The following is a 22,638-nucleotide window of genomic DNA, read 5'->3' as shown; positions in this document are numbered from 1 at the left end:
TAAAGGAGAAAAATAACAATGCCTTTTTGTGTGTGTGTGTGTGTGTATGGGGTAATGGATAATCTTTCCATGCTCTTTTCACAAGAGAAAACCAGAAATCTGTGGGTGCTTTGGGACAACAAGACTCAATAAAATCATATGTTAAACAGTAAATGCAGAAAAGTACTTAGTAGTCAACATGCTTATGTACAAGACCATTTTAATAACTGTTTTTATGTCAGGAGGTAGTATTTTTCTTCCTAGTGTATTAGAATTATTTGGAATATTTTCTTTCTCAGAACAGCTGTTGATAGCACCCAGGTTAAATGACAAATGTATTCCTCTAATGCAGGTACCACAACTGAGAAAAGAGTACAGTCTGAAAAGTTTTACCTTCAGTGGGAATTGATTTACAGAGTCTATTTTTCAAGTTTTTATTGTATCTGTGAGATAATTGGTCATCTTGGGCTGTTGTGATGAATTCCGTATTTGGGTCTCAAGAAAGAAACATGCAGTCAGTTGTTTTCATATATCAGAAGTAACCTAGAGGGGCTGATTCATTTTGGCAAGGATGATCTGCTGGGGATTGCAACAGAAATTCAATCTACTAAGGAGAAATAAGAGACATGGTATATGTTCTGGGCCACATGTCACAACATTTATCACTTTGAATAAAACAAAGGAAGAGTTTTAATGTGGGTGTTGCACATCCTCAGTCAATATTACAAACTCTGAAAGTGATGCTTTTCTTTCTCATTGTTACTCTTCCCATCAACCATGCCAAGAGACTTATTTCCAAAATGTTCCCAAAAACTTCACGCTTAGTATTTAGTCCTTAGAACAAAAGGAGGTTGAAGGTCATTACTGCAGCTAATTAATTTTTACTTTACTTTTTAATTCCCTGAAATTCTGGCCTTGCAATTTTAAAACTAAGACATAGCTGATTTTACAGGTATCACATAAGTGGCACTACTTGTAAGTTAATCATTCAGAGGCCTTGTGATTTTGCACCAGCTTGTTCATCAGTCTGCACATGCTCATTTTAATGTTACACACATATATATATATGACTACAGAATATATATTATAATTTCATATGCAGAGGTCTGGGCATGAAAAGAAATAATTAATATAATAGATATTGTTTTATTTTTGAGAATATTTCTGTCATTCCCTTATTAAAATAAAGCTCTGAATAACTGTTAAGACAGAATATACATTAATATATTGTATTAATAATACACCTTTACTTTGTGGTCAGGTAATGGCCAGGAATGGTAAGACTTGGATCAGTAAAACATTTTTCTGCTAAACTAGTTTGAAGGGAAGAATACAGATTTCAGTATCAGAGGTATTCAGAAATTGGTCTGTATCTTCGTCAAGGACATTTTTGAGAGCTATGTGTGTCAGAGGAAACCAGAAAAGATTTAATTTTTTTTGTGTGCTTTGACATTGCCCATGATTTGTAATTCTTCCTTTTGCTTCATTGGCAGTAACTTTTTAAGTAATATAGCTACATTGATAACACTGGTTCCACAGCACAGCAACTGTAGAAATTTTAATGGTGAACAGCATGCAGAATATAAATGCAAATGTCTGAAACAGATCTGATTGATTGCTAGAAAGAGTGGAAGACAAAATGATAGACAGAAGCAAAGGACATGACAAGCATTCAGCCATTCAGGAATCAGGGAAACAATGGATATGTTGGTACCATAATACAGAAATACATTCCAATGGAAGTGAAATGTGTTTTTTTCCCCAAAAAGAGGGAGAAAGGGATCATATCTGTTCTAAATAGATGTGAAAATTTAAGTGATGTTTGGGAACATTCCAGTTTCCTCAGTTTTAATGAAATACCTTGATGGAATTCAGTTTTTCCTTGCTCCTATTTACTTCTATGTCAAAATAACACAAAGATAGTGAAATGAGAACCACTGCATTTCAAATGAAATCTTACTAAAAATTCCAAAGTTGTAGGTCATTTCAGTATTTCAGGTCATGTGCATCTTAAGTGAAAAGAATAATTTGAATGTTCACTTCACAGTGATAGCAAACAGGTGAAATGCCTGAGCTTCAGAGTAAGTTGCCAAATAGACAACGAAGGTTATTTTAGAAAACAGGTTACTTTTGTTCTTTCACAAGTCCGTTGCTTTTGTTACAGAGCTTTGAAACTGTCTCATGAAGTCTAATGTATGGGATGCTTGCTTTCTCTTTTCTCTAGTTCTCTGCCCTAGTACCTCTCATTTCTGCTACTTAAATTACCACTGTTTGATGTAGTAAGGGTTTTGATATTTTTCAAAGTAGAAAATATTTTTAAGTTGTTAGCCTGAGCTTCATAATACGGGTAATATTTTTAAATCCAACCAGTCATTTACTCTTCATCACTGACTTTTGTTTAATTTTAAAGGCAAAATAATATTTTCTAATCGATAACACTAGTGCATCTGCATGGTGTTTCTAAAAAGAAGTATGTTCTTAATTTTTAACATTTTCTCTGGAAGGAGAAAAAAATGCTGATCTTGTGATAAGGCCTCAGTTACTTAGCAGACTTAAGTCTTCTGCTTATACAGAATAATACAGTCATGAATTTTCCTTTAGATACAAGATCACTACCCTTCTCTGCTTCCACTTCACCACCGTTTTAACTTGTTCTCATTTTCTTGATGCATCAAACAAGAAGAATCATATGAAAGGTAAAGAGAAGCTCCTCCTAATCACACTGACATTTTCTACGTTCCACACAGAACTGGGGAAATTATTTAGTGTTTGATTCTCTGCACCTTTGATGTAAGTTTTGCATAAGACATTCATGAGTATTAATGCTCTTCATCTATAAATTTGTGCTTCCCCCAAGCAAACACTGTATATGGGTATAGATAACAGTCTACATACGATGTGTATACATTAAACTCTGGGTGGAAACGTGTATTTTACTTTAAAAGTTTTGATCACATTTTATGTGAGAAAACTTTAGATGTTTCCAATCTCTCTTTCTGGATGAATTTTCTAAGAAGCTCCATGATTCCTTTTCATTGTTGTTTTATTGAAGTATTTCTCTGAATGCATGACTGTATTCATTCAATTTTTGCAAGCTTCAACTGAAAAAGCAGTCATTTCCTTTTCATTCCAATATATAACCTTGAGGACGAGTTTACATTTTATTATACTACATTATTTCAGAAAATCTGTCTGGTTGATGCTGCATTATTTTTCATTTTTTTCAGCTTACTGAAGTCAATGATTCCAATTTTAATGTTACTTATATGCCAGTGAGGAGATGGTAACCTTATCAGAGAACTTCCCTACTAATATAGTTACGAAAAACAAGGATTTTCTGAGAGCAAACTAGCATTAGACATAAAATTTCTTCAGGAATTCACATAATTATGTAAAGACAATCAAACTATAATAGAGAGCAAGAGGATAAAACCACATGAAAAAGTTGCAATTAAACACACTGAAAAGCTATAGTAAGGAAGATCTGGGATATCCCTCAGTTCTTCACTTCAAGGCTTCTTAGATAACTGAACTAGATATATAAATATGAGACTGAAAGGATATGTGAGAGTGTATTTTAAAATACTCTTCAGTCTCATCTGGATTCTCCTGAAAACCAGTTTCTGAAAGTAAATCGTACTCATTTTTCTTTCTTCTTTACTTGATCTACCTAAAATGTTTCTTCTCTTACTGTGAATATGATCCAGAGCTTGCAGATTGCAGTACAATTTGCACAGAAGACAATGTATTTTGTCTCAAGTTAGTATTTGGGCAGTTCTTCACACACAGATTATTCCATGGGTATCTGGAAAGTGATGATATGACCTTTAGATCAGAAACTGGTTTTCTTTCTGGTAACTAGTTTCTGAACTATAAATTTTTTCTTAGCTAAAATCCATACAGGAGACAACCCCTTCCATCTAACTTTTTTTTTTTTTTTGACATTTCACTAAACACACTGTCAGTTTACATCTAATACTTAAAAGGAAGTTAGAATTTTTTGATTTATTGATTTTAAAGCATTTATTTCATTGATGTAAGGCTTTTCATTAATAGAATTCTTTCATTGATTATAAGTCTACATATAATCAGATGCATCTTTTTTTTTTCATCATGTCTTTTCCCTTTATCTTCAGGTTATGAATTTCTTCTAGTGAACTGCTTATACATTAATTTTTCAAAGTATTTTGTTCCACAGCCAGAAGCATTTTTATGAGGCTGCTTTTGTGCTGAAATCCCTTCCCTGTTACATGAAGGTGCAACAAAATACATGCTAACTAGCACACTGGATTATTTAGGCATTCTCAGTCTTATGACATGTTAAAAAAAAGAAGGAAAAGAAAAATGCAAAAATGCTACAGAAAGTCCAGCTAAAGTTGCAAGAAGGTTTACTGTAAGGTATCTAAACCACTGGTGCTTCAAGGTATCTGCTCACTTCACCTGTTGACATTTACTCTGATTATACATGTAAAGATTTTCACACTTATATTTCATACATCTATATACACCTAATATATATTTGTTTTTTATATATGTATGGGGGGGGGTTAACCTGTATTTAACTTCAGATTGGAAAAAATTGTTTCACAATATATATGTATATGTGTCTATTATGTATACATGTACATGTTTGTGTATATTTATTTTTCATTCTGTGAAATGCTTTTCAGAGTCATTGGTAAACCAGGAACATACTTACATACTGTAAGTTACCAGCTGGACTGTAAATGTCTTTATCTATATAGACATCTTAATTTGCTTTTGTTAAATAAAGTGGACGGTTGCAGGTAAAAATTCCAGTTCATGAGAAATTGCATCATTCTCCCTGGACAGTGGATGTAGCTCCTGCCAAGAGCTTGAATACTATGAGCAACTCTGCAGCGCTTAGAGAAACTCATAGGCTTCTACCAGAAATTTCACTTAAAAAATTTGTTCACTGTCAAGAATATTGTATTAGCTACGTGAGAGAGAGTTTATCTGGACCAAAAAAAAGCAGTAATATGACTAAAGTATGGCTCTTGTGCTGTGCTTAACCTTTTTTGAGACAGTCCCTCATCTCAATTTAAATTCTTGTTCAATTTTATTGCTTTTGGAGAATGAAAATTAAATTAAATTAAACACCAGTATCTAGTAGTATACTTGTACTTTCTGATTATTGTCTTCAAAAGTGTTCATGGCTTACCCCCCTCAATCACTCTACACAGAATTAAGAATTTATGCAAATCTCCATGTCTATCAGCAAGCCCTAATAATTATATATTGTAGTTAAGCCTCACCTTGCAAATAGGAGCTCTAGAGTTTGTGATCTGGAAACCTCTCTATGTGGGGAAATCATACACAGTTTCCAGGTTCCAGCTGGAATGCCCTAAGGACTTTTACTGTCCTTCAGCAGCCACTCCAGAAAGGCCAGGGACTCTTGGCCTTACAGGACTTCTACCCTCCTCACACAGATAACTCTTACAGCATCACCATGACTGAATGCAGGGTTTAAGCTGGAAAAACAACTGTAAGGTAGACTACCTCTATTTTAAGAAATTACACCACCAGTTACACTTTCCCTTTAAAATGTTCATTAAGTTGGAAAAGGAAAGTCATAGTGATGTCACCTTTGTGATTGGGTGGTGCTGTATATACATCTAGATGATGCCATTATTGCCAACTGATAAAGGGAATAAGAACAATATCAGTGCCTTGTGACCGATCCTTATTTCTTATTAAACATTTAATTTGTATGCTCTGCTATCATAGTAGTCTTCCACTTGATCTAGTGAGGTTTCAGGCACAGAAAAAAAATATATCTTGAATTCTATTTTTATTACTCTCATTCTATTTGTACAAGTGAGCTACCTAATTAGACTATATCCAAATTTAAAACCACGTATTGTCTTTGTAAACTCAAACAACAAAGCAGAAATGATAAACAAGGGATTATCCTCATATTATCACTGACCTTGGGGGGGGGGGGGGGCAGGGGGAAGAACATCAAATATTATATCCTTGAACAAATTTTCATCTAAAATATATAAATAAGCATCCATACACATACACACACACACCAGACTGAAAAGTTGCCACGGTTCAATTGTGACAATATGATTTTTTTCTATTCTTTAGCAATATCTTTTAATGTTCCACTTTATATTCCTCTACTGTCACATGGATAAAATTTGGTATTTTCATTTTACTTTTATTTTAAAAGTAATTCTGAAGTCAATCATAATGCTACAGTTCCTTTTCATTAAGCCTACACAAACATTTCTGGGGTTGTGTTTTGATGTATCTAAGGTTGCATTTATACTTCAAGATACTCTGAAATAAAGATGCAATCTGAACATATCAAGGAAAGAAAGACTTCACATTGTAGTCTTAATTCTAAAGCAAATCCTTGGCACATCTGGTAATTGCATAACATCATCTGGTACTATAACAACAGGTTCTTACATCTAAGTATGTTGTCAGTGTGGGCTGAATGGCAATTATATGTGATGTTGACACTTGATACTTTTACAGTACCTTCCCTTTTTGTTGTGTACGAAAATTCACATGGACTATAAACAAACATTTTTGTTTATATGAACAATGAAAATATGAAACCATTACATTTTTAGGAATAGGTTTGTATTTTGTATGTTTGTGCTAAGCCTATTATAAAATAACCTTTAGCTCCAGAACAGATAATTTAGGCAGTAATAAATGTACTAAAGTTGTGGCTAAAGTATGTGAGGAATTTTGTCTGAATTAATATAAAAATGTTGTGCAATGCTCATGTGAAAAGTGCACATTCTGCCATGAACTGTAACCCATGCTGTTCATTATATAGTTAGGAATAAAATAATATAAAACAGTAACTACAAACTTCTTGATATAACATCTCCTATTAAAAACAAGCATTACTGGAATATAAAAAAAAAAAAAGACAGTATCTTCTTTGCATACATATTTGTTTAAAATGCAGAAAGTTACGTATGTATATTGGAGAAGAAAGTAGCTTATAAGAAAGATTTGCAAAGTGAACGATGCTTTTATTGGGATTGTGTAAAGGAAATAGAATCCTGGAAATATAATAGGTTTTAATCATGCTGGGGAAATTTTTTATATTTCTGTTTTGGTGGTCAAATAGAATTTCAGGGAATAATAGATTAACCCAAAATCCAGAAGACAAAAAAATTTTATGAGTGCTTCTTTTATTTAAAATATCCAGCAAGTAAAGGTAATTTATTGCTTGGGAAGGGAAATTTCAGTATATGTTTAGAAAAATGTTTCTTTTCTCTCTTTTTCTCTCTCTTTCTTTTTTTCCTTTGAGGAAGAAGTGAAGCTTCAAGCAAATGACTGAATTTAAATCTACTTCATTGGTGGTTTTTTTGGCCTAGAAGTCATTTCTTGATTTGATAAAGTATTTTTGCACATCCTTATAAACAATTGAACTGGCAAAGTTTAATTCAATCATCTTGTCTTTTAGATAATTGGATTAAGGAGTTGAGACTTTGCAAAGCTCTGACTTTTAGCAGGCTGGGATGTTGTGCTAAAGAACAAATATATTGATCTGTAAATCACCTTTATCTTCAATTAGATGACTTTTCTCTTACTGTCTTAACTATATGTGACCGTTTTTCAAGACTATCCAGTTTTAATGAGCACAAATTGAGCATTTTTTCTTGTCTATTCCCTACTTTTAAGCATGAAAAATTTGTACTTAAGTGCTATAAAGAATATTTTCAAGTGTCATATAAATATCTGGGGTTTAAATGAACTATTCTGAAATACCGGGATAGCATCTGGAAAGAAATCAGATCTTTAAGGAAAGAAAAGGTGGACAAAGAAGCTTCAAAGAAAGACACATAGAATAAAATATTGTTATACGTGTAAGATTTTATAGATCCTGAATTTGTGCAAATGATACATCCTTTTTCTGATTGGTGGAGTTAAATTCTATAGTCTTTTACATCAAGTTCTAAAATCTGCTTTGATTACAGATGATTTGCTTTAAGGTAAATCAACAGTCATATAAGCAATGGAAGTGTTTACAAAAATGTTTGAAATTTACAGCTGTTTTCTTGGAGTCCCTGTACTAATATGTCTAGAGCTCACCAATAGCCTCAGTAACAAATCGCAGTAACATGTGGGCCTACGCCTGGTTTTGATGACTGTTTTCTATCTTTTCATACAAGACAATATATTGTGATAAAGTATCTGGAGACAGTTTAATGTTTTAAGGTAAGGAGAGCTTTAAACTAGGAATGATGGGGAAGGGAGGAGACAGTTACTAGCAGCCCTGTGAGGGAGTGATGGACAGGATTGACGAGCAAAGGGTCTGGAATGATATGAATGAAAGGGAATGTAAAATCAACAAAATAGAGCTTAAGAGAGGTCACCTGCAGCATTTGCATGTAAGCAAGGAAGTGCCCACAATTCACCATTACGGAAAAAACCCAACCAGACTGTCTCTGGGAAATCAACAGGTTGAGGTGCCTCTCTGAAGCGCATATATGCTAATGCACACAGCGTGGCAAATAAATAAGAGGACTTAAGAGATCTGTGTGCCGTTGCAGTGTTACAATCTTGTTGGGATCATGGAGACATGGTGGGATGGCTCCCATGACTGGAGCGTTACAATGAGGGGATACAGGCTCTTTGGGAAGAACAGGCTGGGAAGACCAGGAGAGGAAGTTGCCCTTTATGAGAGAGAACAGCTGGAGTGCATGGAGCTCTGCCTAAGGATGGATGATGAGCCAAATGAGAGCTTATGGGTAAGGATTAAAGAGAAAACCAGTATAGATGACATTGTAGTGGGTGTCTTCTATAGGCCATCTGACAAGGAAGAATGAGTGGATGAGTCTCTCTACAGACAGATAGGAGCAGCCTCACATACACAGACCCTGGACCTCATGGGGGACTTCAACCACCCTGATAACCTGCTGGAGGGACAATACAGCAGGGCATAAGCAATCCTGGAGGTTCCTGAAGAGAACTGATGACAAATTCCTGATCCAAGTGATAGAGGAGTCAATGAGGAGAGGTGCTCTGCTAGACATCATACACACAAAAAAGGAAGGGCTCATGGGGGATAGATAAATTAAAGGCTGCCTTGGCTACAGTGAGCATGAGATGGTGGAGTTCAGGATTCTGAGAGGTGGCAGCAATGCAAAAAACAAGATCATAACCCTGGACTTCAGGAGAGCAAACTTTGGCTTCTTCAAGGATCTGCTTGGAAGAGTCCTGTGGGATAAGGCCCTGGAGTAAAGAGGGCTCCAAGAACGCTGGTTAATAATCAAGGTCATATATTCAAGAGCAGTGTATCCCAAAGAGCAGGAAGTCAGGCAAAAATGCCAGGAAGGTCCTGACAAAACTCAAACATCAAAAGGAAGTATACAGAAGGTGGAAGCAGGGACAGGTAACCTGGGATGAATACAGACATTGTCTGAGCATGCAAAGAGGGTGTTAGGAAAGACAAAGCCCACCTGGAATTGAATCTGGCCAGGGACGTCAAAGACAACAAGAAGGGCTTCTGTAAGTATATAGGTAACAAAAGGAAAACTAGGGAAAATGTGGGCCCACAGCTGAATGGGGCAGGGGACCTGGTGACATAGGACTTAGAAAAGACTGAAGTACTGAATATCTTCTTCACCTCAGTCTTTATTAGCAAGACCAGTATTCAGGAATCCTGTATTGGGTTTACGTGGCAAGGTTTTGGTAGCAAGAGGGCTGCAGGGGTGGCTTCTGCGAGAAGATGCCAGAAGCTTCCCGTATGTCCAACAGAGCCAGTTCTAGCCAGCTCCAAGATGGGCCCACCGCTGCGCAAGGCCGAGCCCATCAGTGACAGTGGTAGTGCTTCTGTGGTAACGTATTTAAGAAGAGGGAAAAAACTGCTGTGCAACAGCATCTGGGGACAGGAATGAGAATATGTTAGAGAAACAACCCTGCAGACCCACAGGTCAGTGAAGGAGGGGGAGGACGTGCTCCAGGGACTGGAGCGGAGATTCCCCTGCAGCCCGTGGGGAAGACCATGGTGAGGCAGGCTGTGCCCCCGCAGCCCATGGAGGTCCACGGTGGAGCAGATCTCCACCTGCAGCCTGGGGAGGACCCCTTACCGGAGCAGGGGGATGTATCCTGAAGGAGGCTGTGACCCCGTGGTGAGCCCACGCTGGAGCAGCTTTCTTGCAGGATCTGTGACCCCATGGGTGACCCACGTTGGGGCAGTCCATTCTTGAAGCCCCACGAAAAGCACCCACACTGGAGCAGGGGAAGAGCACGAGGAGGAAGGAGCAGCAGAGACAATGCATGATGAACTGACCACAACCCCCATTCACTGTCCTCCTGCACTGCTCGGGGAGAGAAGGTAGAGAAATTGGGAGTGAAACTGAGCCTGGGAAGGGAGGGAAAAGCAGAAGATTTAGATTTGTTCCTATTTCTCATTATCCTACTCTGGTTTTAATTGGCATTAAATTAAATTAAATTAATTTCCCCAAGTTGAGTCTGGTTTGCCTGTGATGGTAACTGGTGACTATTTCCCTGTCCTCATCTCAACCCATAAGCCTTTGGTTATATTTTCTCTCTCCTGTCCAGTTGAGAAGGAGGCATGATAGAGTGGCTTGGTGGGCACCTGGTGTCCAGTCAAGGTCAACCCCCCACAAATCCTAAGCCCCAGAGACCAGGTAGGAAGTCTGGAGCAAGGAGTATGTACTCATGATGGAAGACAGTCACATCAGTACTTCAGCAAACTGGACATTCGTAAATCCAAGGACCCTGATGGGATGCACCCATAAGGGCTGAGGGAGCTGGCTGATGTGTGAGACCACCCTCGATGAGCTTTGAATGATCATGGTAATTGGGAGAGCTGCCCAAGGACTGGAGGAAAGCAAATGTCACTCCTTTCTTGAAAAATGGCAAGAAGGAGGGCCCAGGGAACTACAGGCCAGTCAGCTTCACCTCAATCCTTGGGAAGGTAATGGAACAACTAATCCTGGAAACCACTTCCAGGCACATAAATGACAAGGTGATAGGGAGTAGTCAGAATGGATTCACCAAGGAGAATTCATGCTTGATAGATCTTCTATGATGAAATGACTGCCCTGGTAGGTGAGCAGAAAGCAGTGGCTATTGTCTATGCAAACTTCAGTAAGGTCTTTGACACTGACTCCTATAAGATCCTTATAGAGAAGCTGATTAAGTATGGGCAAGATGAACAGACAGTGAGGTGGACTGAAAATTGGCTGAAAGCTGGGCCTAGAGTGTGCTGATCAGTCACACAATGTCTAGCTGGAGGCCAATAACTAGCAGTGTACCCCAGGGATCAATTCTGGGTCCAATCCAGTTCAATGTCTCCATTAATGATCTGGGTGATGGGGCAGACTGTACCCTCAGCAAGTTTAATGATGACACAAAAACAGGAGTGGCTGATGTACCAGAGGGTCATTGTGCTGTCCAGAGAGAAACTGACTGACAGGAAAGTCATGAAAGGCAATTTCAAGGGGATGTAGAAAGGGAGAAACAACCTCAGGCACAGCATATGCTGGGGACTGACCAACTGGAAAGCAGGTTTGCATAAGAGGAGCTGGGGGTCCTAGTGGTCACCAAGTTGACCATAAGCCAGTAACATGCCTTTGCCACAAAGAAGGCCAAGGGTGTCCTGAACTGCATTAGGCAAAGCATTGCCAGCAGGTCGAAGGAGGGGACCCTTCCCCTCCACTAAGTGCTGCTGAGACCACACCTGCAGTACTTTATCCAGTACAAGGGAGACAGGGAGCTACTGGAAAGAGTCCATCAAAGGCCTACAAAGACAAAGGGACTGGAGGACCTCTACTATGAGGAAAGGTTTAGAGAGCTAGGACTGTTCAGCCAGGAGAAGGCAAGGCTCAGGGCGAATCTTATCAGTCTATATCAATACCTGAAGGGAGGGTGTGAAGAGGACAGAGCCGGGCTCTTTCCAGTGGTGCCCAGAGACAAGACCAGAGGCAATGGGCACAAACTGACACACAGGAGATTCCATCTGAACATCAGGAAACACTTTGTTAATGTGAGGGTGACAGAGCACTGGCACAGGCAGCCCAGAGCAGTTGTGGAGTCTCTCTCCTTGGAGATATTAAAAAACTATCTGGACGTGTTCCTGGGCACCCAGCTCCAGGTGGTCCTGCTTGAGCAGAGGGGTTGGACCAGATGACCTCCAGAGGTCCCTTCCAACCTCAACCATTCTGTGATTGTCATTCAGTGATTCTGGGAATAGTGTAATATAATGAGGTAATCTAAAGCAATATAAACTTTAATACATTGAAAATAGTTCAAATTTTACTGGATAACAGAACTCTATTTTCATGCAAAATGGCAGGGGTTTGTTTGACAAATTTCTTATTTTGTTTAATCAGGCATATTTCAAGAATAAACCGCAGAGAACTCTCACTGTGCTACTTCCAGTGATGCCCACACTTTTCTGACTTAAATGAAATGATGGGCAATATAAAGAATTTTGTCTATAGAGGTCTCACTCTGTGATTTATTGTCATCATTTTATTACCAGGCCTCTGAATTCAGCATGTTTCACAAAATCTAAACTGCATTTATTTTAACTATGCGACATAAAACAGGAAGAAAAGCTACTAAAGGTTTTCTTGTATTTGGCAGATCACTCTCAGTCATATATCAGCATGTGATATTAATTCATGTGGGAGAATAAATACCTATTAGAGACCTAAAACCATACAAAGAATTAAACCTAATTTTCATGACATTTAAAAACAAAACAAAACAAAAGTTTTGTGAAACTATTTCTTCCCTGTCTGGTAGACAGTAATAGGACTTTATTAAAAACTATAATATACTCACTTAATTACAGAAGCATTAGAAACTTAGCTTTTCTTTCCTATTGAATTGTTTTATTTGTAGATCTTATACAAACACACATTCATTGAATTCAAGCTGACCTTATTTGTGAAGGTGTAAGAATCTGAAATAAACTTTCTCTGCCCAAGTTCCCCCCTTTCACTGTATAACCCTACCATTTTGTTTTTGCTGGCTTCTAAGCTCATACAACTGTAAAGTTTTGGGGTTTATTTTAATGATCACTCCCTTTAGAGCATTATATTTATTGTGTTAAAAATATTAAATTGTGTTCTGTATTAAAGCTGGCTGCATTTGAAACCTTAGTAAATGGTCTTCTTTCATGTGGAGAAAAAGGAAGAAAGAAAGAGTGCTCTAAATTGTAAGCTAATGGAGCGTAAAATTTTCATTATCTAAATCCGAGTGATAAAAGCCTAATCATCATCAGAAATCCCGATTTTTTTATTATTCTACAACTTCAGATAGACAAACTATTTACATTGCATTTTAAAAGATGACTTAAGAATGAGTTTTCATTTATGCAGGTCTCAAATATATGATAGTGCCTTTTGAAAAAGATTCCTTCAGCATACTTGATACCAGCATTATTCTTTCCCTAAATACACAAAACCACAGGTAACGAGAAACAGTCAATACCATTTCATTTTAAAACAATGGAGTAAAAACATGTCCTTTGAAAGTCAGAATAAATTTCAGAGATAGATGCATTATAATTGAAATATAAGTAATTTATACCTTTATTACCATCTCTCTCCCCGACTCCTGCCATATGGTGTTGCCTCCTCACTTCTGGCATTAGAGTAACCCCTCTGAAATGGGAGTATGCAGGATTTTTTTTTTTCTCCTATGTTATGATCTAAGCTTACTAGGCTGAATTAATTCATGAAGGGGTCAGATGAATACATTATGGTGCAACAGAGCTATAAGTAATATACAGCTGAGAATACAGAAGGAAGTAAGGAAAAAGGACTGGTATCTCCAGTGAGCTGTTAGATTTGCTCAGCTATATCACTGCTCTGCAATCAGGTCATTTCTGTTTATTTTTATAGATATATATACTTGTGTGTAGGTACAGGTTGGTTTTATACTTCATATTAATGGAAACTATATTGAAATCAAGAAAAAAAGAAGCACTTTAGAACAATTAGTATGCTGTTGCTTTTAGAGGTATCTAATCTGCAACTGCTGGCACTGATAAAGAGAAGAGAAGAGAAAACAAACGAGAACTTTAAAAAATATTTAAGGGGCATATTTTGCTAAGAGAGAAAGAGTATTTCATTCTTGCACATTTTGAAACCTCTCTAATGCACCACCAGGAAAGCACCCATCTCCTCAGTGGGCAAGAAACACCTTAAGATATCTGCAAGTCACCTTTCCTAAGAGGAGCTCTAACATCTTCATTTCTTCCCTCTTTGTATAACTCCACACAATGAACTAGGAAATAGACAGTTCCAAAAAATTTCAGTCTGCTTTACAGTACCTGAGAGTACATAGCCAACAGTAACAGTCATAGAATATTAAAAATAATAAGTGACAAAGATATTAAAAGACAGAGCAGGGAAGCAAAATTTGAGACAGTTGTCAAGAGGCAAACTGAAAATAGATTATTTCTTGTTCAGACCAGAAAGCTGAACAAACTGCTATTAGACAATTATGCTAGCAGTTATTTTACCATATTCAGAATTTGGTAAACTTAGCCTTATTTAGGCTATAGTCTTTCTAATGCATCAGAAATTATTCAGTTACAATTTACCCATTACATTTCACCCCTTCTTTGTAATTTCTATCACATAGTGTCAGCCATTAACTTAATTGTACAACCACTGCCAATTTTCATTCATACATAATAGTTAAAGGCTAGGAAGATCAGGTTATTTCCTCATAGTCCCAGAAATTAACAAGCCTACCCTATTCCCTTCCTTTTTAAAGGACAAAAAAAAAATAATCATAATATACTTTCTACATCTTTGTTTTTTCTTCTACATAGGTGTCTTCCCTTGAAGTTTTTTCTTCTTGGAGAGGTATTAGTTTTTACTTATTATCTGTAATAAAAGTATCTATAAAAAGTTCACATACTCGCTAGGTAACACACTCTGAAAAATCAAGTTTCTACGATCACTCAGTCTTTAATTTCTTTCACCCTCAAGAATGTTTCCATTACTGTCTACTTTCTACTTTCAATTCTTCCATGTTAATTATCTCCAGTCCAACAGCCTAAGACACAACACTCTAGTGTTCAAGGGTGTAGTGCTCTAGCACAAAGAGTTCTTGCTCTGGACATAAACATGACCATGTAACTACAGGGATCATAGAAAAAAAATCTTGCAGATCTGGACTCATCCAGATGTTCTTTAAAAAAAGAACACTTTGGGGAAATCAGTTTACAATACAATGACATTCAGGCTATCAAAAAATCAACTGAAAAGAGAGTGAATGGAATATTCAATGACTTTTTTCAATAACAAAACTTATAAAGAAAGCTTCTGTTGACAGGCAACCCTTCTACAAAGTAATACTGTTCTTTGCAAGCTGAGTGCTGTATATATTTTTCTCTGCTCATTGAATACAGTTTCCTGCCACTAAATAACTGAGCTTAATTTCTCAATGTCAAACCACTGCTGATCTCTGCATCCCATGCCAGCTTTCAAAGCAGGCTATTTGTTTTGCAGAAACCATGTACAATATTTTACTAAAATGGCAGTTTTCTTATTCTTCCTACCAAATAAAGAAAATATAATATTAAAAAAAGTAACTATTGCTCTGTTTATTCAACAACTGTTAAATAGGAAATGACCTTTTTGATAACATTTCCCTTTCTCTCACATACTTTTAGTAATACTACTCTTCACCTCCTAGTTTCTTTTGGCTAGTGACCTTTACTCCAAGAAATTTGTGTCCCCCTACTAATTTGTAAGTATAGGTTTGCTAAAGTTCACATTTATTGATCTTTCTAATGTGATGAAGTCTCTACAAGCTACTCTTAGGTCCTTACAACAAAAAAACAAAGTTCAGATATAAGAGAGTTTGGGATCCTTTCCCTTCCCTTGTAATGTAATTCCATAATACAAGATCCTAGGCAGCAGCTGATAAAATCTAGAGATGATCTGCAAAGCACAGAGAAATAAAACCCTTTAAGCCACTTACACTGACTTCTGGCTTGTTATATCTCGCCTTATGTATTCAGTAAACCACCTGAGAGCTAAAAATTACTGATTTAGCTTTATCAGTATTTTAAGATTTGAAATACAAGATTAGATCCTAACCTGAGAGTCACTCAGATTTTCCATTTGTTCTCATGCAGATTTTCACTAGGAGTTCCATAATTTCTCATAACTAACAATGATTTTATTATAAAGTTGCAAGATTTTTTTGAAATAGCAGAAATATCAGAAGTACTAAAAAGGAGTTTTCATTCACATAGGGACCTTCAGGTTGGGGGATTGCATCTGAACCCAAATTGCATTCAGTAATTGTAGCAAATTCCCTCTAAGCTTTACACCTGAAGCAGATGGAAGAAGATTACATCAGGAGATAAACCCTTTCAAATTACAATAGTTTATGATGCTCATCTGCATTTTAATCAGATATAAAGGATTTATTCCTGAAGTACATCAAGAAACACTATTTTCACCTCCTGAAATGCATCAGAGAGTTTATAGCTAATCAAGCAAAATATGTGGCACATTTTCACTTTGTATATCTTTCTCTCTGGTGTATGCAGTATTACATGGCTATAGGTGTTGGTGATTTTATTAGCAACTATATCTAAGCCTATCAAAATAGAAACCAGAAAGTGATTTCATATGCCAAATCCACTTTGTTAAGGATTTAACTCCTAAGCTCAACAAAAAAGATGAATTTATGGTTACATTAGATAACGTTATTTTATTCGAAATGTAGTTCAATACAATACCAGCAGATAAATAAAACAGATCATGTGTAGTCAGAGACTAGGAAAATTGCATGATTTGAAGGTACCGAGAATAAAGACTTGTCATGTTCCTTCTTGTGACCAGAGAGAGCATGAATTGCATTTAGTTTTCTCACGCACAAAGACTAAATAGCAAAATTCACCACCTGAAAAAGTATGTCTCATGTTCCTGACAAATAAGTACAAGACTGATATTGCCAAAATATTCCTATACTGACAATTATTTCAGGAAAATTATCTTCTCTGTTGAATTATAATCACCTTAATTCATAAACTAATAGTAAGTCAAGCGTAAGTGAAATTCAATGGCCTAGAAACAACCAGGTGTCAGCAGATTGCTAACAGTGACTTATTTAATTCAACTATTGGAGAAAATAAATTTAAATAAAAAGTATTACGAATGCATTTGCAAACCATGTTATCTGAAGAATGATCTACTACTAACAGGCAGCAAAGGTTTTGGAAGAGGAATACAGAACAGAAACATGTCTCCATCACCTCATTAAAAAATTACCTGTATTGCTTGCTACAAATACTATTTTTTCTGTGGGAAAAACAAAGTTTTCAACAATTGATTTTACTAGTGTTATGAACTAAAATTGGATTTTTCTGTGTCGCTAAGGAAAAGATCAACAGAATAGATTTAAGCAGGTATGAAATGAGGATAATGCTAGAAGAGAAGTTAACAGGAAGGTAGAAGGATTAAAACAGATCTCTGGTATCACTGTGTGCTAGTGGAAAAAGACATTCAAGGCGTATTTCATTATTAATGGCACAGCAAAGTCAATCATAAGAATAGCAGATGGAGGGGTGTGCATGATGTTGATACAGCATTTCAGGAAAATACATTTGCGTTTGCTTCAAAACAATGTGATAAAATATTTTGTAAATAGGAGCTTACATAGTTTAGAACAGTATTTTTAAAACATTTTCTGTTCTATAACCAAGGGCGCAGTTTCTGTCAGGAGGATTTGGGAATTCTGTATAAAGATGAGGAATGTTTTCCAAGTGTTAACACACAGACGCGTAACAATCATAGAATGAATGGTTTGGGTTGGAAGGGACCTTCGGAGATCATCTAGTCCAACCCACCTGCTGTGGTCAGGGACATCTTTCACTAGATCAGGTTGCTCAAAGCCCCATCCAACCTGACCTTGAACATTTCCAGGGATGGGGCATCCACAACTTCTCTGGGAAACGTGTTCCAGTGCCTCACCACCCGCACAGTGAAAAATTTCTTCCTTATGTCCAATCTAAACCTATTCTCTTTCAATGTAAAATCATTGAGCCTTGTCCTGTCGCTACAGGCCTTGGTAAAGTCTTCCTCCATCTTCCTTGTAAGCCCTCTTTATATATTGAAAGGCCACAATAAGGTCTGCCCAGAGCCTTCTCTTCTCCAGGCTGACCAACCTCAACTCTCCCAGCGTTTCTTCATAGGAAAGGTGTTCCAGTCCTCCGACCATTTTCATGGCTCTCCTCTGGACCCTCTCTAAAAAGACCATGTCTTTCTTGTACTGAGGACCCCCATACAAAAGAAAAGCCTTCTTTTAATAAACAATACTTCTTGGAATATGTTGTACATAACTAGCCCTGAAAGCTCTCCTTATTGCTCTCACAAGAAACAAAAATGGTGATTTTTAAATTTTTTATGAACTTTCTTTCTCCTTGAGGCAGCATCTGACCCACAAATATGTAAAGGATGAAAAATGGCTGAGAGATAAAAGAAATGCTGATTTATATAGCATTCATTTAAATCTTCTTGATTTATATTGTTTTAAGTAAGCATTTTACATATTATGTTTAGTGTAAAGGACTGATTATATAAATATTCTTTAATCTGTCTAGCAAAATCAGTATACTTGATGACACTAGTTTGACTGAGGCTTATTTCACAGAAGACAGCCAGCATCAAGTAAATGACCAAGCCCTGACATGACAGCTTTGTCAGACTTGTGCTTATTTAACTCTTTCCATGTCACTTGATTATTTCAATTAAGGTTGGCCAGTCTTGTTTTCTGCTTTAGGAAAAAAAACAAACAAACAAACAAAAACCCCCAAACAAGCAAACGAAAAATCAAAGGAGAACTACACTCACCCTACTTGTAAATCCACAAATAAAGGTTGTTTCTTGGAGTTATACAGAGCACCCCACTTTTCATTTGCCCTCCTGTCACATCTAGTAGATTTGAAACTTGAATTCTTCTTTTAATCATCCCAAGTCACATAGAGACAAATTTGTTTGCAATTCCACTTCTCTATTTCCTTTCCGTAGGTGGTTTTTTTTTAACTTACAACTTAAAAACTACCACAAACAAATTTAAAAAAGCAGTATGGTTAAAAACAGATTACAAAGCTCCCTTCCCCTTGCAGATGTCAGATGTTTTAACACGTAATTTTAATTAAAATGCCTACTAAATACAGAGGTTTCTGCTTTCTTAAAGTGATTTGCTTTAACGTTTAAAATTTCACTTACCTTTTAACCTTGCCAAATCTAGCAGTTATCTTAAGGGCCTGACAGTAAGTCTCAAGGTCACACAATGAAATCGAAGATACAGCTGCTTCACTAAAAAGTCTGCAGAGAGAAAAGAAATCCATGTAAATCTTTCAGAATACTTTTTCTCTCTCTCTTTTTACCCAATGGTTCACTTTACAAAATCATTTTATTGTGTACAAAATAGCTAAACTTGATCAGGTTAACATTCTCTTTCCTGGTGCTAACACGGGCCGATCCACACACTGTGAATGAGTAATTCATGAGAAGAAAAACTTTTCAGAGAGTAAATGGATATTCTCTGGGCAGAACCGCAGAATTTGCATTCCTTGCATGTGGTGACTGTTCTGGGAGAATTCATACACATACTCCTCATTGTTTCAGTGGAACAGTGACATTTCTATATGCATATGAAAGTAAAAGCTGTAAAAGACAAAATTCGAATGATCCTTTTTTCAAACTAGAATACAGCAGAACCATGGCTGTATATTACCGTTTCTCTTTTATGTGATGAAGTGTTTTAGTGGTCTAGCCGACAAACACTTGCATGCAGTCCACTTAGAATGATAAGAGAATGACAGAATTATCAGTCTAAATTATGAATGGTTTGGGTTGGAAGGGACCTTTACAGATGCATCTAGTTCCTTCTCAGCGAATTGCTCTTTTTAGTTTGTTTCTGAAAATAGTAATGAAATCTGAGGTGTTGTTTAGGGAGAAAATGTTCTGCTTTATAGCAGAGAAGGACTCAGGTATTTAAGAATCATGGAAAGTTATGAACTAAGCTGCTGTTAATTGCTTCTCATCCATTACCAGTTGCCTTTCCACTAAAACATGGTACCTAAAGTTAAATGTCACGCGAGCATACCATAGTGTTGTGGTTTAAACCCAGCCGGTAACAAAGCACCAGGCGGCCCCTTGCTCACTGCTCACTGCTCCCCTCAATCCCCCCCACCTCGCCCCCACCGCCGGGCTGTGGGATGAGGAGGAGAAAATAGAAAGCAACGCTGGTGGGTCGAGAGAAGGGCAGGGAGGGATCACTCACCGATTATGGTGACGGGTAAAAGACAGACTCAACCTGGGGGAAAAAACCCCAAACCAATGTAATTTACTACCAATCAAATCGAACCAGGATAATGAGAAGTAAGACCGGCCGCAGCACACCTCCTCCCTCCCCCCGTCCCGTCCCTCCTTCCCGCCTCAACTCCGCTCCCGCTTCTCTCTCCCTCCGGCGGCGCAGGGGGTCGGGGTCGGTTCTTCACCCCCCTTGTCTCTGCCGCTCCGCCCTCCTCAGGGGCAGCGCTCCTCACTCGTCCCCTGCCCCACCGCGGGGTCCCCCCCCACGGGAGACAGTCCTCCACCAACCTCTCCAGCCTGGGTCCTTCCCGCGGGCTGCGGTTCCTCACAGACTGCTCCAGCGCGGGTCCCTTCCACAGGGTGCAGCCCTTCAGCCCCAGCCTGCTCCAGCGCGGGCTTTACCTCAGAGTCCCGGCCATCCTGGGGGGCATCCACCCCCCTGCTCCGGCGTGGGCTCCTCTCTCCCCGGCCTGCAGGTGGGCATCTGCTCCCCCGCTCCCCGCCGTGGGCTGGGGGGGGACAGCCTGCCTCACCGTGGTCTTCCCCAGAGGCTGCAGCTGGGTATCTGCTCCACCGTGGACCTCGGCGGGCTGGGGGGGGACAGCCTGCCGCCTCACGGCGGGCTGCGGGGGCATCCCCTCCTCCCCGCCTTCCTCACTGACCTCGGTACCCGCAGAGGGGTTCCTCTCACACTCCGATCCCCTCACTCACTGGGGGTTCCCCCTCTTCACTCCGCTCTCCCCGAGGCGCGGCCGCCGTCGCCGAGGGGCTCGGCCTGGGCCAGCGGCGGGTCCGGCTGGAGCCGGGGAAGCTTCCAGCAGCTTCTGGCAGGAGCCGGCCCTGCGAACCCTCAGCCAGTACCAAAACCTTCCCACGCAAACCCAAAACACATACATACCGTCATACAGGACCCATGAAGTACCATCATCTTCCCTTTAATAGATGTTTTCTAAACTGCAGAGTTTGAAAGTTATCTTGATTGAAAAATGGGGGCATAATGAATAAAGATTCAACTTTCCATGAGATGACAGGCCATTCAGGCAGAAATGTGTTTATTTTCTATCAGCTCAAATCAAGCAAAAATGTTTAGCTGAAATATTACAGCTTAGACTGCTACCCCCAGTGATAGGATACATCCAGTTTTCATTTTCCTTTAGGCAAATCTTTATGCTGACAAATTTTAATAGAAAAATGTACTTCCAAATATGTATCAAAACTTTTTTTTTTAATAGAATTTTTAGAGGCAATGCCCCTTTATGTTGGATTTAGAAATATTTTTATGAGCAAAAAAATTTACCAGCCAAACAATAAAACAAAATCCGGTGAGGGAAACAATAGAACAAGATTCGCTGAATTTTCTAGGACTGCTGTGTATCCTGTTCTCTACGAGAGAGTGCTCTAGATTCGCATTTAAAGTTTAGAATAGAATTTTTGTTGTGCATAACAAGAGACACCTTTAGAAAAATGACGCAAAGCTTGTAAAAGACAAGAAAGTATGCATAAATCTGGAGTGCTTCAGGTACTTTGAATTTGGATTTCTCACAGGTTCTCACAAGAGACAAAGAAGAATTCTGGAGAAGAACTTGAACCGTTCCAAGTTCTTACCCCCTGTTGTGGCTAACCATTTATACATTGCACGCATCAGACAGAGTAATTCACAGAAATCTCACTATACGTTTAATAAAGCAACCTAAAAGGTATGTTAAATTTCAGTAGTTCAGTCATGTCTCTTGCTCAGTCTGTATATTTGATATTCTGTCTCATAGAAGAGAGAGAGTGAACACTACTGAATACCATGATGAATTAGCAAGAACCATTATTGTCTAGGTATGCCTGTGCTTAGCCCTTTCTTATACTTTCCTTCAGCTTATGGGGAATGTAAAATTACTTACCTAATTTAGGAACAAATTCCCACAAAAAAGGGCAAAATAAGTGATTCTGAAGATGTGTATCAAAGGCAATCATTTGTTACTGCAACACAGAAACAGGATGTGTGCATAATTCAGCTGTTTGTTTCCTGTTTAAACATGCATAAAATCCCTAAGACAGTCGCTGTTGTAGAGCTTGCTGAACAGAGGTGCCATTAAGAGGCAAAGAACTTCAGACTTTCATTTGTTCTGTGACAAGAGTTACATGAGGTGTTCCTCCTGACCTGCTTAGTTAAATGTTTTTTGAATAGCACCTTACTATTAGCATCTCACACAGCAGGTCAGATTTGTCCAGCAGTCACTCACCAGTTGGATGCTGAACATCACTTTTCATGTAGAAAATAGTGTTAGAACTAATAGATATAGGCTCATGCGACAGTATCAGACAACGTAAGTCTCTGAAG

At 38.2% G+C, this 22,638-nt stretch overlaps 1 protein-coding gene across 2 annotated transcripts in view; it reads right to left on the bottom strand.

Annotated features, from left to right (window-relative positions):
* MGAT4C (MGAT4 family member C) overlaps positions 1-22,638 on the bottom strand; it is a 399,743-nt gene that overhangs the window by 281,791 nt on the left and 95,314 nt on the right. For both annotated transcript variants that reach the window (XM_069773352.1, XM_069773353.1), the window contains exon 2: positions 19,215-19,313. The gene's annotated coding sequence lies outside the window, so the exon portion shown is untranslated. The remainder of the gene's footprint in view (positions 1-19,214; positions 19,314-22,638) is intronic.

Source organism: Haliaeetus albicilla, chromosome 28 (genome assembly GCF_947461875.1).
Source record: "Haliaeetus albicilla chromosome 28, bHalAlb1.1, whole genome shotgun sequence".
Lineage (NCBI taxonomy): Eukaryota > Metazoa > Chordata > Aves > Accipitriformes > Accipitridae > Haliaeetus > Haliaeetus albicilla.
Note: the sequence above shows the minus strand (reverse complement) of the source record. Positions and strands in the feature narration are given on the sequence as shown.